The sequence below is a fragment of the Mobula hypostoma genome, chromosome 1, assembly GCF_963921235.1.
Source record: "Mobula hypostoma chromosome 1, sMobHyp1.1, whole genome shotgun sequence".
NCBI classification, from domain to species: Eukaryota; Metazoa; Chordata; class Chondrichthyes; order Myliobatiformes; family Myliobatidae; genus Mobula; species Mobula hypostoma.
This window is the reverse complement of record NC_086097.1, coordinates 154,565,589-154,582,151: the sequence shown is the minus strand read 5'-3', so window position 1 is coordinate 154,582,151 and position 16,563 is coordinate 154,565,589. Positions and strand designations below refer to the sequence as shown.

General features: G+C 39.8%; 1 pseudogene; it reads right to left on the bottom strand.

Moving 5' to 3' along the window:
• The window catches only part of LOC134346864 (collagen alpha-1(IX) chain-like), a 134,555-nt pseudogene extending 118,626 nt beyond the window's left edge, over positions 1-15,929 (bottom strand).
• Between the last annotated feature and the right edge of the window lie 634 nt (positions 15,930-16,563).

Here is a 16,563-nt window from a genome sequence, read left to right as displayed (position 1 = left end):
GTAAACAATCAATGTTTCAGGCTGACCCCTTTCATAAAGAAGGGTCTCAGCCCCAAACATTGACTGTTAACTCCTCCATAGATGCTGCCTGGTCTGCTGGGTTCCTCCAGCATTTTGAGTGTATCCTTGTTTGTGCAATCACCACTGAACAAGTCACTGATTTATATCATGCACTAAGGATTACCAGCTATTTACTACCTTAGATCACATTTGCACCACACTTGCAAATCACATTCTCTTTCATAGAAACTTTAGTAAGTATCAGTCCTAGAACTAATACAGGTGGCCCCCGTTTTCCGAACATTCGCTTTACTACACCTCGCTGTTATGAAAGACCTACATTAGTTACCTGTTTTCACTAACAGAAGGTGTTTTCAGTGTTATGAAAAAGGCAGCGTGCGCCCAAACAGCCAAGCTCCTATATGTTACTGTTATTTTAGGTTTTGTGTGTTATTTGGCATGATTTTGTAGGTTATTTTTTGGGTCTGGGAACGCTCAAAAATTTTTCCCATATTAATAAACGGTAATTGCTTATTCACTTTACGAGGTTATGACGTTCCGGCTTACGAACCGTTTCATAGGAATGCTCTACCTTCGGATAGTGGGGGAAACCTGTATGCGATATATTTACTGTAGTTTTGAGAATGAATGTGTCAGATCAAAGAATCCTTTAAAACGAGATTATTTTTCAAGAAAAGAACTTTGCAGTGTGAATCCAATAAATACATTCTTATTAGATAACAATGTAAGTTAGGTAACAAATCAAAATCACAAGGGTACAGAAAAGAAACTGTTGCTAAATGAAAACAAGTCTTAAAATGAGAAACCCTAGGACCAGTCATACGTTGCTCATTCATCAGGACCTTCGAGTATGCATTGCAATTTCATAATGAGCATTTGGAGATGGAGACCTAACCATTCAATTTCTACTGACTGAATTACAGAACTAACAAGCTCTATATCCTGCCCTGTGATCCAGGCAGCTTCTGCAGAAAGTGGAAACATCCCATTTAAAATGAATCGTGGCATTTTATTGATCCACCCCACACCTGATCCCCTTCCTCAATCACTAATCCACACAACCGATATGTCATTATTAACCGGCACTCAGGTGCTACTACTTCACTTTTGTCAGCCGCTTGAGCAGACATTATTCTAACAACATCTACACCATGTAGAAACTCCACACAATCTTGAGAACAGAATCTGTTTTACTTCCAGAAACCTGTAGATGTTGCCTCTTACACCTGCTACCGATCTTCTTGAGGGTGGGATGGGGTTGGGGGTGGGAGAAGGGATTGGTGCTGAGGAATGGGGGATATTGTTGGTAAACAAATCTTCTCTGGGTTCCATCAACAACTGTCACTGGAAACCGGATCAAATTCTACCCCCTGTAAGACAGATCAAGCAAATATCTGAGCCAGGCAGCTCCATACTGATGGTTATAGACTGAGTAGCCAATTTGTTCACTACAGAAACACACTAGCGTGGCCCTTTCACTGAGTGTTACGTATCTGCGCATTTTGTACTAGTAACTTATCACATTTTAACTTCAGATACATTTGGAGGTCCGCTGCTTTGCTTTAACAAACTCTGGATATTTAGATAAATATTATGAAGGAAGAATATGGACAGATAGAAATGTTAGGAACAACTATTTCATAATACTTTGATTATAGCCACAATTGCAACGAGAATAAAAGAGGAAGGTTGGCTCACCACCACAGATACTTGAGGGTTTGCATCCAGTCGGCCAATCAGAGTATCACCGTCAACATTAATGGTACCCTTTGGTTTGATATGTTGGGATGCTACATGATGGCAGTCCACAAATAAATTGACTCTCTCCATCTCCACACCCACCAGGATCTTATGCCAGTCAGTATCACAAATCTGCGAAACTCCTTGAAACATGGCAGATTGCAAGCTATCACCCAAACCGACTAAGTAAAACTCCAAGGACTGGGTGTTCCCATTCAGTCTGAGACCAACTTGTTTATTGCCATTTTCATCCATAATCTGCCATACATTCCACACTTTGTTAACTGTGTTTTTCACCTTCCTGAAGGTGGTGACAAAGGAATACTCTTCAGGCAGCCCTTGTGGGTAAATTATTCTGGAAGATATCAAATAATCATTTATATTAGATAGTCTAGGAGCTTTTACCAATTGCCAGTCATTCAGGTAGCTTTCGCTCTTTGTTTTTATATTGTATTCTTCAAATGCATCAAGGCACAGAAAACGTACGTTAAAATAAATAGTAGTTTTATTTGCAGTGCAGAAAGATTTGTCCAAGACATATGCTAAGGGTTCAGATTTAGGCTTAACAATCAATCAGAATTAGATTTATTATCACTGACATATGTCATGAAATTTGTTATTTTGTGGCAGCAGTACAGTGCAAGACAAAAATACTATAAGTTACTATCATAAATAAATAGTGCAAAAAAAGAGGTAGAGTTCATTGACCACTCAAAAATCTGATGGAGGAGGGAAAGATGCTGTTCCTAAAAAGTTACGTGTGGGCCTATAGACTCCTGTGTCTTCTCCCTGGTTGTAGTAATCAGAAGAGAGCACGTCCCAGATGGTGGGGTCCATTAACAATGGATGCTACAGTACTTTCTTGAGGCAACACCTCTTGAAGCTGTCATCGAAGGTGGGGAGGAATTTGCCTGTGATGGACCAGACGGAGTCTACAGCCCTCTGCAGCTCCTTTCAATCCTACACATTGGAGCTTCTATAGCAGGTTGTGATACAGCCAGTCATAATGTTCTCCATGATGCATCTGTAGAAATATACTAGTCTTTGGCAACATACTAAATCTCCTCAACTCCTAATGAAGTAGAACTGTGGGCGTGGTTTCTTTGTGAGTGCATCAATGTTTATGAGCGCAAGTTAACCAAGTATGCAGAATTAAGATCAGAGTGCAGACACAGAGGGTGGAAGATCTCATGCTATCCATTCAAAGTAGGCTGCTGTGGGTTTATTGCATTCACTCTCCAGAAGTGGCTGCATGACCTTGGCTTCACTAGAAGAAAGATCAAGTCAACCAGCAGGACTGTAGCTGAAGCAGCAGAATAAGGATCAGCATGGGTGTGGACCAAGTATGTCCAGAGGGGCAGATAGTCAGACAGTGTAGACATCTTTTGCAAACTCTTCAATAGTTGCATAGACACCTGAAGAGCAGACTATCTGTTGGATGGAAGTGACCAACAACTCTGATAGAGGCAGATGCCAAGTTTTTAAGCTCACCAGTGGGAGGTGGTGCTGGCTGGCCCACCACCTCGAGGGAGTCTGGATCATAAGCGGGCCGAAACTCCTGAAGACGGGTGGCAGATCAACTGATGATCCCACTGGTGATAGCACAGGACAGTTAACATCTTAGTCCATGTGTATTTTGTAACTCTTGTGGTGTGAATGGGATTACTGACACTGCTTGTTTCATGAAGCAAGACTATACACGGAAGGCTTTGAATATCTTTAGGGAACACTTGGATAGATGTTTGATAAACAAGAGGGAGAAAGCTTACTTTGCATAGATTGAAATGTAGAATGAAGGTAACATTCTGATCAGGCAAGATCTTGTTGAATGGTTCCATATACATAGTATAAATTTGACAACTGACCTAGCCCTTATGAAAGAGAATTTCAGTCTCTTAGTACTCTAGACTAGAGACACAATAACGCAGCTGATTCTGAATTAGCCAAGTCACTTCGTTGAAAGGCAATTCAAGATGAAATCTAAATGCTGTTTTATTAAGAATTTTTATTTAAAAATAAGAAAATTAAGTAAATTATGTTCACTTTGCATGAAATGACAATTGTCGTTCTCTTTCTTTCTTTCCTTTGGCTGATCCAGAAATGCAGAACTAATCCAAGTTTGTGAGGCCATGAGTCCATTTTATCACAAAAAAATGTCCATTCATTTATCTAGCAACAGTGGGACAGAAACTGTCCTTAAGCCGGTATATGCTTTCAAGCTTTTGTATCTTCTGCCCAAAGGGAGGAGGCAGGGTACTTGACTATGTGGCTGCTTCCCAAAGCAGAAACAAGTGTCAGAGGAGGTGATCTTATCCAATACAATCACTGTTCAAGAGATATTTTGACAGGCCCTTCAGTAGGCAAGTCTTGAAAGGATATAGACACAAAGTGGGTAAGTGTGATTAGTGGAGTGAGATCAGCACAGATATGATGGGCTGAAAGGCCTCTTGTGCTGTACAACTTTATGACGTTAAAAGGTACAAAGCCATTTCCTGTAAATGTGGTAAAACCTCCTTAATAGGACAACTAGGAGACCAGCAAAGATTCAGTGAGCTGGCTTTTCAACAAAGGAACCACTCTTGTAAGGTACGTACCTCTGTAAATGCCATGATTTCACATCCACTTGGGGGTAATCTGCCTGACAGTAGTGCTCCCCAGTGGGAGTGCTGGACTGTAAAATTCCTTATCATTTATCAATCCATTCACCAAGGTTAAAACATGGAAATAAATTTAGTATTTTTCTTTAATTATTAAAATCATGCTAAACTAAGCTTTCCAGACAGAAACTTCATTGTAATAATTTGCTGCTGGACGTTAGCTGTTTATCATATAACCTCCTACTACTGCAAGATTGCTGCTTACTACATTACATACACTGTCCACCTTTGTATGGGTTGTCATTTAAGAACCAGTATTAGGTGTCCGTAATAGTAAGATTGTCACTTGCTAATTAATGTCGCTCCTTCCATTATCACACATTGATTAATATTGCAAGTCCTGTAATTGTGCAATTGGTATTCACAAACTAGTATTATATAATTATAACCTATGATTCCCTCCATATAACACTGAGTCTGTCATTTGCTATCTAATGTGACAGTTGGACTAAAATTTAAATTGTTAACAAATAATAATAGAGACCAGTTTTGATACCATTCATTATAATAAATGGCTTGGATACTTGATACATTAATGATAAGTTGTGGATAAGAGATTATGGTTATAATTTCCCAAGAGCTTCTGCCAGCCCACTGCTGGGAATTCTCTGAACATTCTGTAGAAACACTGTCTTGTGTTCTGTGGAAGCAAATGGGAGCAGGATTAGGTTAATACTTGGCAAGTTTAAGGTGTGGATATACCAGCACAGCATTATATCAAGGATTCTTTGGCCACTGCTGGTATATGAAATTCCAATTTCCACTGTTGAGAACCTAGAGAGAAAGGTCAACATCTTTCTCCGGAGGTAACTGGGATTGCCCAGGACTCTCAGTAACATCGCCCTCTGCGGAAAGAACACCAAACTGTGACTGTCCTTGAAATCCGTGAGGAAGAGTTCAAGGTGACAAGAGCTAGAGAGGGGATACAGTGCAGGGACTCTTGTGACCCAAGTGTAGCCCAGGCAGCAGTCGTTGTGAAGGCCGGGAGGGAGTGGAAGAGACCATGCAGCAGTCTGAATCTTGGCTGTGCCACAACGTCCTGGTGGGAGCGGTGACCCAAAGAAGGGCCAGCCCGGAAAGCTTCCCAGTCCCCAGGTGTGACACAGTTAAGGGGAGGGAGAAGCACAGACTCATCCAGGAGGAAGTGAGAGCAGCCATAGATGAAGAGAGATCCACCAAGCAGTGGGCATGAAGCAGCAAGGAGCTTGGACCAGGTGGGTGAGGCCATGGAAAGGAGAGTGACATGGACTGATCTCTGGTGAGCAGAGCCACACCGAATCAAATTTCGTGTCTAGGAAATGTATGACATCTTCCCCAGTCCATCCAACCTGCATTGCTGGGGGAAGGCCAATGCCCCAGACTGTCCATTGTGTTCCAGGAGAGGAACCTTGGAGCACATTCTGAGCTGCTGCCTGAAAGCTCTAGGAGAGGGTCGATACCACTAGAAACATGACCACCTTCTGAGGACACCCACGGAAGCAATCATCTTAAGAATCAGTAACAGCAAACAAGCTCAACTTTGCAATCGAACCACCACCTTTGTGAGAGCTGGAGAGCAACGAGAAGCGAGAGTAAAGCCGCCCACGGGGATTTTGGGACCCGCTCATGACCAACGTGGAGAAACAACCAAAGCTCCCACAGCACATTGTCAAGACCACCTTGAGACCAGACATCCTCCTGGTCACAGAGGTAGCAAAATACATCATCCTGCTGGAGCTGACAGTGCCATGGGAGGAGCATCTGGAGGAGGCCCGTAAGAGGAAGCTTGCCAGATATGACAAACTGGTCAGTGACTGTCGGAGGTGGAGATGGAAGGCAAAGTGCAAGCCTGTTGAAGTGGGCTGCCGTGTCTTCGCTAGACAGTCTTCACAGGGTCCTCAGCGCATTGGGCATCGCCGGTACAAGGAGGCAGAGAGCCACTGGCAACATTATCGAGGCAGCAGAGAAAGCCTCAAGATGGCTCTGGATGTAGAGAGGAAGTCCATGGGGCAACTACAGCACACGCTACCTGAACAGAATTCGTGCCTTGATCAACCACATCTTAGTCGCCTGGGTGGGGGTGCCTGATGTTGAAAGACCCAAAATACCCAAAGACCCCAGGTTACATCACTGATGATGTGTTCAGACTGTTGTGAGATGTATTCTTCAAAAAAATAGGTCATTTGACCTCACGGCTATTCAATATGATAATGGCTGGTCTATCCTATGCCATAACTTCCCATTGCATAACTTGCAAGAATGCAGCTGTAAAGCAGGAATAGTTGGTAAGAAATTGAATCTACGCATCCCTCTATTTAGGGAAGTAGTGTTGAAATATGTTGTTTACCCTCAGTCAGTGATGGTAAAATAGCTCACCTTGACAAGCAAAATTGTTTCTAAATGGTAGCAATTATAGCCTGTGAGATATGAATCAATCATCCTGCTTTAAACACTTTGGGGATACATTTCCCACACTCAGGTTAAATAATACTGCAGACAATCTTTAATGACATCCTTCCTGTTAGGTTTGTAACAACTTCCAAAGACATTTTATGGCATCATCAAGCAGTACAACACAAATGTTACCCTTAAATAACCAAGAGCCTAAAGTCACATCAAAATAAATTACTTTATTGTTACAACCCTCAGTTATTTTAACCCGGGTGGCCAGCCCTCAATAATTTTTTATAGAGTGAGCACATTGATATTGATTAGAGTTCTAATTTTCTGACTTTGAAAGATTTTGGCCACATACCCTTAAATAAGCTGGCGGAAACAGGCAGGTGGGCCCAAGCTCTCTTTCACCATCTCCGTCTCTCCAGCAAGCCCAAGTTTTACAAATCTTGTTCAACTTTTTAATCTGCAAGTTGTGTTTTTGGTTGCATCTAAACAAATTTGGAGTCTATCTGGCCACCAACTGACAAATCCAATTATGCTCAACATATGGTCAGTAAATGTTATCATCTTCAAGGAGCAATGCCTCAAAAGGTAGCATCCATCTACATGACTCCTATCACCCAGGTCATGCATTGTTCTCATTGCTACCTTCAGGAAGGAGGTACAGAAGCCTAAAGACATACACTCATCACACTCAATGATTCAGTGACAGCATCTTCCTCTCTGCCATCTGATTTCTGGATGGACAGTTTTTATCTATTATTATGTATTGAATTGTACTACTGCTGCAAAGACAACAAATTTCATGACATATGCCAGTGATATTAAACCTGATTCTTTTTTCCTCTCTTGGTACTATTACTCAATTCAGCTCTATTGATTCTATCCTTCGTTGCTCCCATAGTTGTTCCTTGATTTCTTGATTAGGTAATATAAAGCACTTCTTTCAGTATCTAGGGTTTGAACAATCAATGTCAATACCAGGTCAAACAATACTAACACTCTAAATCATAAACGGGTATGTGGAGATGCTAAAAACTGTTACAGTTTGCCTTTAGAATTTGTTCCCATGCGGCAGCATTGCTGCTCAGCAGAGTTCGCAAAAGTGTTTCCCACCTCGTTGGAATTTCAAAGTTTGCCTCTCCGTCAAGCCTGAAGTCAATCTGCAGTGGGGTGGAGCCTTCCACTGTCCTCACACTCTGCAGTGGAGTAGAATCCAACTGGAATTGGCTGGTGAGGTCAAATCCTGACAGGGCAGGAGAGGAAAAGATCAGAATACAAAAACAACCGCTGATGATGCTGAAAATGCTGTAAATATTCAGCAGGTCAGGCACTGTTTATGGAGATCACAGTTCTGGTTGCGTACTCTTCAAAAGAACTGGATATCAAACTTTAAGTGTTCACTGTTTCTCTTTTTGCGAATGCTACATCACCTACTGAATAGTTCAGGCAATTTTTATTTTTATACGCATTGAAGAATATCACATCAATTTCAGTCACTAAATGGGCTTCCTCTATGTCAGTATCAATTCTACTAAATGGATCGTGCATCATACAGTGTATAATTAATAGCAACACACACAAAATGCTGGGTTTCAGTGCAAAACACTGACGGTTTATTCATTTCCATAGATGCTGCCTGATCTGCTGAGTTCCTCCAGTATTTTGTGTGCATTGCTTTGGAACTTGCAGCATCTGTAGAATTTCTCATGTTTAGTACCCTCACAATAAAGAAAATCTAATATATTAATAAATACCATGTATTTTAGCTGAAAGCTTGGCAACTGCACAAGATGGTAATTTTAAAAATTCCAGCAACCAGCGGTCATTGCAAAAAGTTTCAGAGTTTGGAACATTTTTTTTTTAAGTTTCTTATTTATTTGGGAAGCTTTACATATCATATATCATGGTGACTGGAAATCTGCAACTCATATAATTGAGTAACAAAGTATTTGCACTGGTTAGTAAGTGATTCAAATTACTGAAATAAATTCCTCTTATTTCTTTGGTGGCAACATTAATGGCCGATGGATTTTAGCAATTGGTCTTTTTGTGAGAATTGTGGTAGGATATTCACCTACCACAAGAGAAGAGGGTAGGTGGTAAAGGATGGAGGGAGCGGTAAGGAAACGTGACAATAGCAGCACCTATGACAGTAGCAGTGGAGTAGATTGAGTGATTGTGCTACAGATCACGAGGTTTTCAAATATATTTAAAATCAAAGTCAAAGTGAGATATGAGCCCCTTCAGATTTTTTTTTCTATGAATATGAGTCAGTCTGGACTGAAACAAAATTTGATCATCTGAGATGAATTCTATTCTCTATTACAAAAGACATCAAGTGTGTTGTAGGGCATAGCTTCTCTTAACGTCTAACAACTTACCTGGTAAGTCATCTTGTCCGATCCTAACATTAGGACACACAGTGTTGCCTTCCAGGCCATTGTACTTGATTTTCTGTTCTACAGCTAGATAAAAAGAAACATAATTAGAAATGTGGATAGAATATCATACTTAGAGTTATCTCCACATTCAAAGGTTTCAGAGGTCCATTTAATGTCAGAGAAATGTATACAATATATATCCTGAAATGCTTTTTCTTTGCAACCATCCAGAAAAAAACAGAAGAGTGCCCCCAAAGAATGAATGACAGTTAAATGTTAGAATCCCAAAGTCATTCATCAATGAGATAGTAAGTATGAAGGTTTAAATTCCATTGCAGATATTGGATTGTCTCATCTAATTTGATATTTCAATGCCGTACTGGGAAAGTGTACACTGTTAGCAGTGTTTCTTTGGTTTGCAAAGACTTTTCTCAAGTGCATGTTAAAGATCTCCTCGGACTCATAAAAGGGGCGAGGGAATTCTTCTGTCATAAATGCAAGCTATTTATCATTTAAATGATTTTAAAACAAAAAGGAATGAATTAGGATAATTTAATTATTGAACAAATCCTTTTGTGAGCAATAGACATAGGGTTTTGAGAAACTAGCGGGAAAATAGATAAAGAATCTAAATCAGACGAAGATTATTATCTGCAATTGTAAACAAAAGTGTTTTATCGATGATCCCACCAGGAAGTATATGTTAACAATCTGTAGATTATAACTAGCCAAATTAAATAATCTGTTTGTTTTTAAAGACTTCATTGTAAAGTGGAAGTAAATGAAATAACCCTGGATATGTACACATTAATACAGGTTATCTATAGATAAAATGAGAGACTGAGGGGATGGATAGAAAGTCAAACAGATAAGCTTTTATGACACAAGAGAATGTTTTCTGGGAGTATAATCCATAAACCATGACAAGTATAATTATGAAACAGTAGCATTCTTAGAGAATGGATTAAAGTGAGCAGAACATTTTGTCATTAGAAATTCATCTACAATGCACAGAGAATCAGATACATACTATAAAACAATTAGTCATGAATTGAAGGTTATCTGTTTATATTGGTAAAAGATGTAGTGTATTTAATATTTCTGCAATAGTTGAGTAATATTGTAAATGTATTGTTGATTAAGCATTCCTGTTTGTTTACATAATACATTTCAGGTTACATTTAAGTATGTGAATGGCATACGTCGTTAAGCCACCATGTCATATGTGCATACCTCATTAAAGAAAAGGAAAGTATAAACTAAGTGGAAACATTTTCCTGGTTCCCATGTTTTTCTTTTGATTAGTTTCTGGAATTATAAAACATAATAAAATGGCCTTCATAGAGTCGTTCAGACCTTCTCCAGAGATTTTTTCCCTCTCACTAGCAGGGCAATTTTTTCCCATTTTTTTTCCCCTTCCAAGACACATGTGTCCCCCGCTTTTCCAACGTTCGCTTTACAAAACCTCACTGTTATGAAAGACCTACATTAGTTATCTGTTTTCCCTAACAGAAGGTGTTTTCGCTGTTACGAGAAAAGGCAGCGCGCGCCTCGAGCAGCCGCTCTCCCCCCGATTCAGAACTGCATTCTCGCCAGCATTGCTTAAACACGTGCTTGTGAGCAGCCATTAGCAAGATGAGTTCTAAGGTAGTGGAAAAGCCTGAAAGAGCTCGTAAGGGTGTTACACAGCGTAAAACTAGACATAATTAAGCGTTTCCATCCTGGTGAATGAAGTAAGGACAACGTGAGTTTGGCTTGAGGAAGTTGATGAAGATGATGTTGAAGAGGTTTTGGCATCTCATGACCAAGAACTGATAGATGAAGAGCTGATGCAATTGGAAGAGGAAAGGCTAACAATCAAAAGCAAGTGCAGTAGTGAACGGACCAAAAGTGAAGTCATCCAGGAACTGAACGTGAAGCAGCTGCATGAGATTTTCGCGGCAATGATAAAATACGACTTTAATTTTGAAAGGGTACGTCGGTTTAGGGCATATTTGCGGGATGGTTTGAGTGCCTACAAAGAACTGTATGATCGAAAAATGCACGAGGCTAAGCAGTCAAGAAAGCCTTCCACATCAGCCACAGCAAACGATGAACCTCCACCTTCGACATTGAGGCAGGCAGACATAGAAGAAGATGACCTGCCTGCCCTGATGGAAACAGACGACACCCCAGTGTCCCACCACCCCAACCCCCGGGCCGCAGACAGATACTGATTCGCGAAGAATGAAGCGGTAGTCAGGACGCACCCAGCACATCTTTAAGAAAAAAGCCAAAATAAACAGGCTAATTAATTAGGTGCCACCCGACACATACACGTCGGCCCAGATCAGAGGCGATTGCCGATTGCGTCACCTCTGATCTGGGCCGACATTTACGTGCTGGGCGGCACCTAATTAATTAGCTTGTTTATTTCGGCTTTTTTTCTTAAGGATGTGCTGAGTGCATTCCGGCCACCGCTGTACCCCTGCATTCTTCGCGGGTCGGTATTGGTCGGCAGCCCAGAGTGTGGAGGCCACTGCACCACTCCAACCTCCGACGACTCAGCCTAACACACCATCATCAGTGCGTTCGGCGCTGTCCCAATTCTGGTGAGTGATACTACACTGTACGTACATTATTTCTACTTTATATCGGCTGTGTATTTTTACATGTTATTTTGTATGATTTGGCAGCTCCATATCTTAAAGGTTACTGGAGAGCGCTTGCGCCGTGTTTCTGCCGAGAGTGCTTGCGTGAGATTTTCACTACGGAGAACAGTGCAGCAATGATTGTGGAAAAGTATTTCTACTTTATATAGGCTGTGTATTTATCATATCATTCCTGCTTTTACTATATGTTAGTGTTATTTTAGGTTTTATGTGTTATTTGGCATGATTTGGTAGGTTATTTTTGGGTCTGCGAACACTCACAAATTTTTCCCATATAAATAAATGGTAATTGCTTCTTCGCTTTACAACATTCCAGCTTACGAACCATTTCATAGGAACACTCTACCTTCAGATGGCGGGGGAAACTGTACTTCATGTTGGATGGTTTAAGGAATAGGGTACAGTGTGGTTGGTGTAAGGATAAGAGAGGTGATATAGCTTGGATGGGACTGTTGTTCACACTTTCACACACAGTAACACTGAACCTAATACAAATCCAGCTTTATGGACCAATTAATCTTTTCAAGTTAATCAATTTTATATGCTAGTTACCTTCAAGCATTTCAAAAGTTACATAAATATTCTAAAAACATGTTACTTACAACATAACACTGGAGACCAAATTGTAGTCTGAAGGGTGGCAAGCATTAAAATATACAGCTTCTCCAAGAGTCTCTCCCGTTCATTGCTGGTTCAAGAGAAATTCAACAATTTTACGTTATATGTGTTCAAAGTAAATTTATTATCAAAGTATGCATACTGTATGTTATCACGTTATCCTGAGATTAATTTTCTCGCAGGCATTTATAGGAATAAATATAATATATGACTCTATTGGGAGATGTATGAAAGGCTATAGTCCGGGCGCAGGTTGATGGAACAAGTCAGGTTAATGGTTCAGCATGGACTAGATGGAGCAAAGAGCCCGCTTCTGCCCTGCAGTGTTTATGACTCTATCATAGAATTTTACAAAGAACTATACATAATCAAAGACTGACAAATAATCAATGGGCAAAGACAAGACAAACTGTGTATAAAACAAACAAACAAGAACTTGAGTTGTAAAGAGTCCTTGAAAGTGAGTCTACAAGTCATAGAATCAGTGCAGAGTACTGAAGTTATCTACGCTGGTTCAGGAGCCTGGTCATTGGAAGGTAATAACTGCTCTTGAACTTGGTGGGGTGAGACCTAAAGCTTCTGTACCTTCTGCCCAATGTTAGAAGTGAGAAGTGGGAATGGACTGGACAGATGGGGTCCTTGATGATGGATGCTCTCCACTCAATGTAAAGAAGATGCAACCTTTTATTGATTATATATATTATTCACACCAGATAGTCACTCAAATAGAAAACAGTATATTTATCAAACCACTAGAAGTAATGTCATTGGCAAGTAGGCTTGACAACTAACCCATATTGTACAGGACTTCTCATACTTGAAAGGAAAGTTGTCTTCCTATTTGAAGAAATCAATGTTTCTTAAGATCAACCAAGGCCATGGGAGAAATCCCCAGGCTAGTCACATTTCCTTAAACAGAGTGACAAGTGATTTCATTAGAGTTTTCCCTAATGACCTACAGGTTTCAGAGGAAGACTCCTGGAAGTGACAGCAGTGACCTTGATACCCAAAGCCCAGTTGATGGTGGGACGAGGAGATTGCCAGTGTCAGGCCTGGTCACAGAAACTAGTCTTTAAGGAGGCATTTGTAGAAAGGTGACACTCTGAAGGACAGTGATTTGAGACAGTGGACCAGCAGGAAATATGCAATAACTACATTTAAATTAATCTTCCATGATTTTGCTTCTGAGGATTGACATAAATAATCATAGACAATGTCTTGGCATTCGTCCAATCAAACAAGATTGGAGAGCAATGATTTATTCTTCACAAACCCACAGTGAGCATCTGAAATCTTTCTAAATGCTTTGACACCCTATCACTGATATATCTATAATTTTGAGATGTTTCAGTATTAGAAATTCTGGATAAAAGAAAATTAATGGGAAATATAGATTTAATATGTAGATTAAATGGAGTTCCTAATTTATGCTAAGATAATTTGAAAACAGCTTAATTTATAAAACGTCATGACATTTTTTGAATATGTTTGATGTGCACACATTCAAATCACTGAGAGTCTGTGGCAGGAGCTTGTGAGCCATTGACTTGAGTAGTACTTGCTCATCCCACCACACCCCTTTCCCCAGTCGCCGAGTCTATTTGACATTAAGACCCCAGTGCCATTCAGGACCTCGTCATTTTGGATCCAGACAGCTTGAAGCAGCAAGACAACAATGAAAGATCCAGGAAAGATTATGGTTGATAGACAAGTTAGTGACATGTTCGAGCACAATATTCTCAATGTAACTCCCTATTCATAATTTTCAATTTAACACTTGGAAAATTCCCAAAGCATGATTAATAATGCTACTCTAAGGCCTCTCCTAACCGTGACAACCAGATCTAATTTGAAATATGTCATAAGTAGCAGGCTTTAGAAGTTCTAAAAATTTGTGGACCTCAAATGCAGAAATTAGATCACTAACTCTAGACTCACTCAGGGATATTAGATATCTGTTGCACTTGCCTCTGACATACTGAGTTCTACTGAAATCAAAAGAACTGAGCATGCAGAAGTTAAATGAAGCCAGGATCTAATGCACTGACATGTGTTTAGCAACAGCTACCAACGTTTTTTCAAACTGTTTGCAATTCTTCAATTTGCTCTTATTTCTGGCTTTGCTGGCAAATTTGGGAGGATGGCAATAAATGTACATTATCCACATTAAACTAATCCAATGGAATATCTTAAAATGTTAAAATTACCTACTGGCAGACATTGTGTATTGTACCACAGTATTAACAAGACTGTGAACTTTATTAATCTTTGTCCATTCTCATCCAATTTCCACGCTCCCAGCATGTTCCCAGTGGCCATGATCAAATTCGCTTTATGCACATGTTAGTTGTTCAAGGTGACTGCTTCCTCTTATCAATACCTAAACTGATCTACTGCATAATGTGACATTCATCCTCACAGAGAGGAAATCACAGTGAGACCCATCATGTGACAAGACACATCTAAGTCCAAGTTCACCTCTTCAAGGAGATAATGGTGGACTTGTGGGAGCAATAAAAAAGTAGATCAAAAAATAAATTCCTCCAAATCATTTAACAAGTGGCAAATTGAAATAACACAGAAAATTCTTCGTTTTCTGTTATATGATGTACAAGGTGAAAAACCAATGTTTTTTTCTGGTTATCTCATCAAGATCCATTCAAAAGAATAATTTGATTTTGCAATTCATGAGACAGAAACAGGGCATTCAGCTTCTACTGGCAATATTGGGTTTGAGAACTACCCTTTGATCTCTATTCTTCATACCTCTTTACTGAGCTTTTATTAATTCACTTGTTAATATAACCGAATAATTGACATTGCTTTGTGACTATGGAGCTTACTTCAAAAGAAGTATCAAGTGTCTACTTATATCTACCTATATAATAAGCAGCATATTTTAAAATAAAATAATGGGTGCGTTTGATTTACTTTTGGAATGGTATTATTCTAATCTACCTGAAACAACACCTGCCTGCTCCATTTCAACAAAAGATTAAACTAAAATTTCCAGACAAGACATTTGTATCATTCTCTCTCCAGGTAACTTCTAACTTCTGAGGTAAATTCGTGTTTAATCATTCAAAGAACATGTGCTATGTTTTTGGTCTTAACACCACGGCAAATATCACTTCGTAGGTATGTCTTTAATTTTTTTTACAGACTTCCTAGCAAACATAAACTAACTATACATTGGATTATTTTTCTCTGGGAATATTCTCTACAAAATTTGGTCATATAAATGTTTCTCCATTTTCTTGGTTACATAGCCCTACAAAAATAATACTAGCCCATGGTATATCATCAAATAAATAGAAAATAAAATGAGGCCAATGATGTCCATTTAGTCAAAGTGATTTTTCTCAATTGTTTTAAATTTATAAATGTAGCTTTTGTGATGTTATTTTTTTCTTGAAGAACTGTTATGTAATGCATCTGTATTGGAATTCCTACCTTGATTCCTGAAACAAACATAATCCCATACTCGTTACCTATTACAATCCAGGCAATTGGGAAACGGAGAAGTTTAGAAGCAGAGAAAGCGATGCTTTGGAGGCGCCGAGCAAGGTTACAGACTGATTGGTGGCACAGAGTGTGATTCTTGGGGAGCTGAGCTCCATCGCCCCCGGCGAAATCTGCGACCCTACGTCTTCCCATTGGCTGCCAATTTCACCAGGAGACCTCGCAGTACATTTTTCAATAAACTTCCCCACCTCTGTCACACCAAGTCGAGTAGAAAGGTAAACCATGGAAAAGTTTTAATTTGGTGCAGTTTTTATGATGCATTTGCGCGGTTGTAAAACAGATTCTTCATTCAGTCTTTTGTTTGATGCAAGATCAAACTTGCTTTTGATGTCGGGGTGCGCGCAGTAGCGCAATGTCTGGTGCATGGAGGAGAGCATAAAGTAAGAAGATTTGAAGCGACGATCAAATGCAACATCTAGAAGACCTGTTTAAAACAGTGGTCTGCATTCGAACGGATTTCATGGGGTCGTTTTGTTTTCTACTATTAATTATTTTCAGACTCTCCGATGATTTGCATGAATAGACCTTCAAAATATCAATCACAACAGAGTCTTGCTACCGTATTGCCTCTCAGCTGGAAAAGGTCAGAGA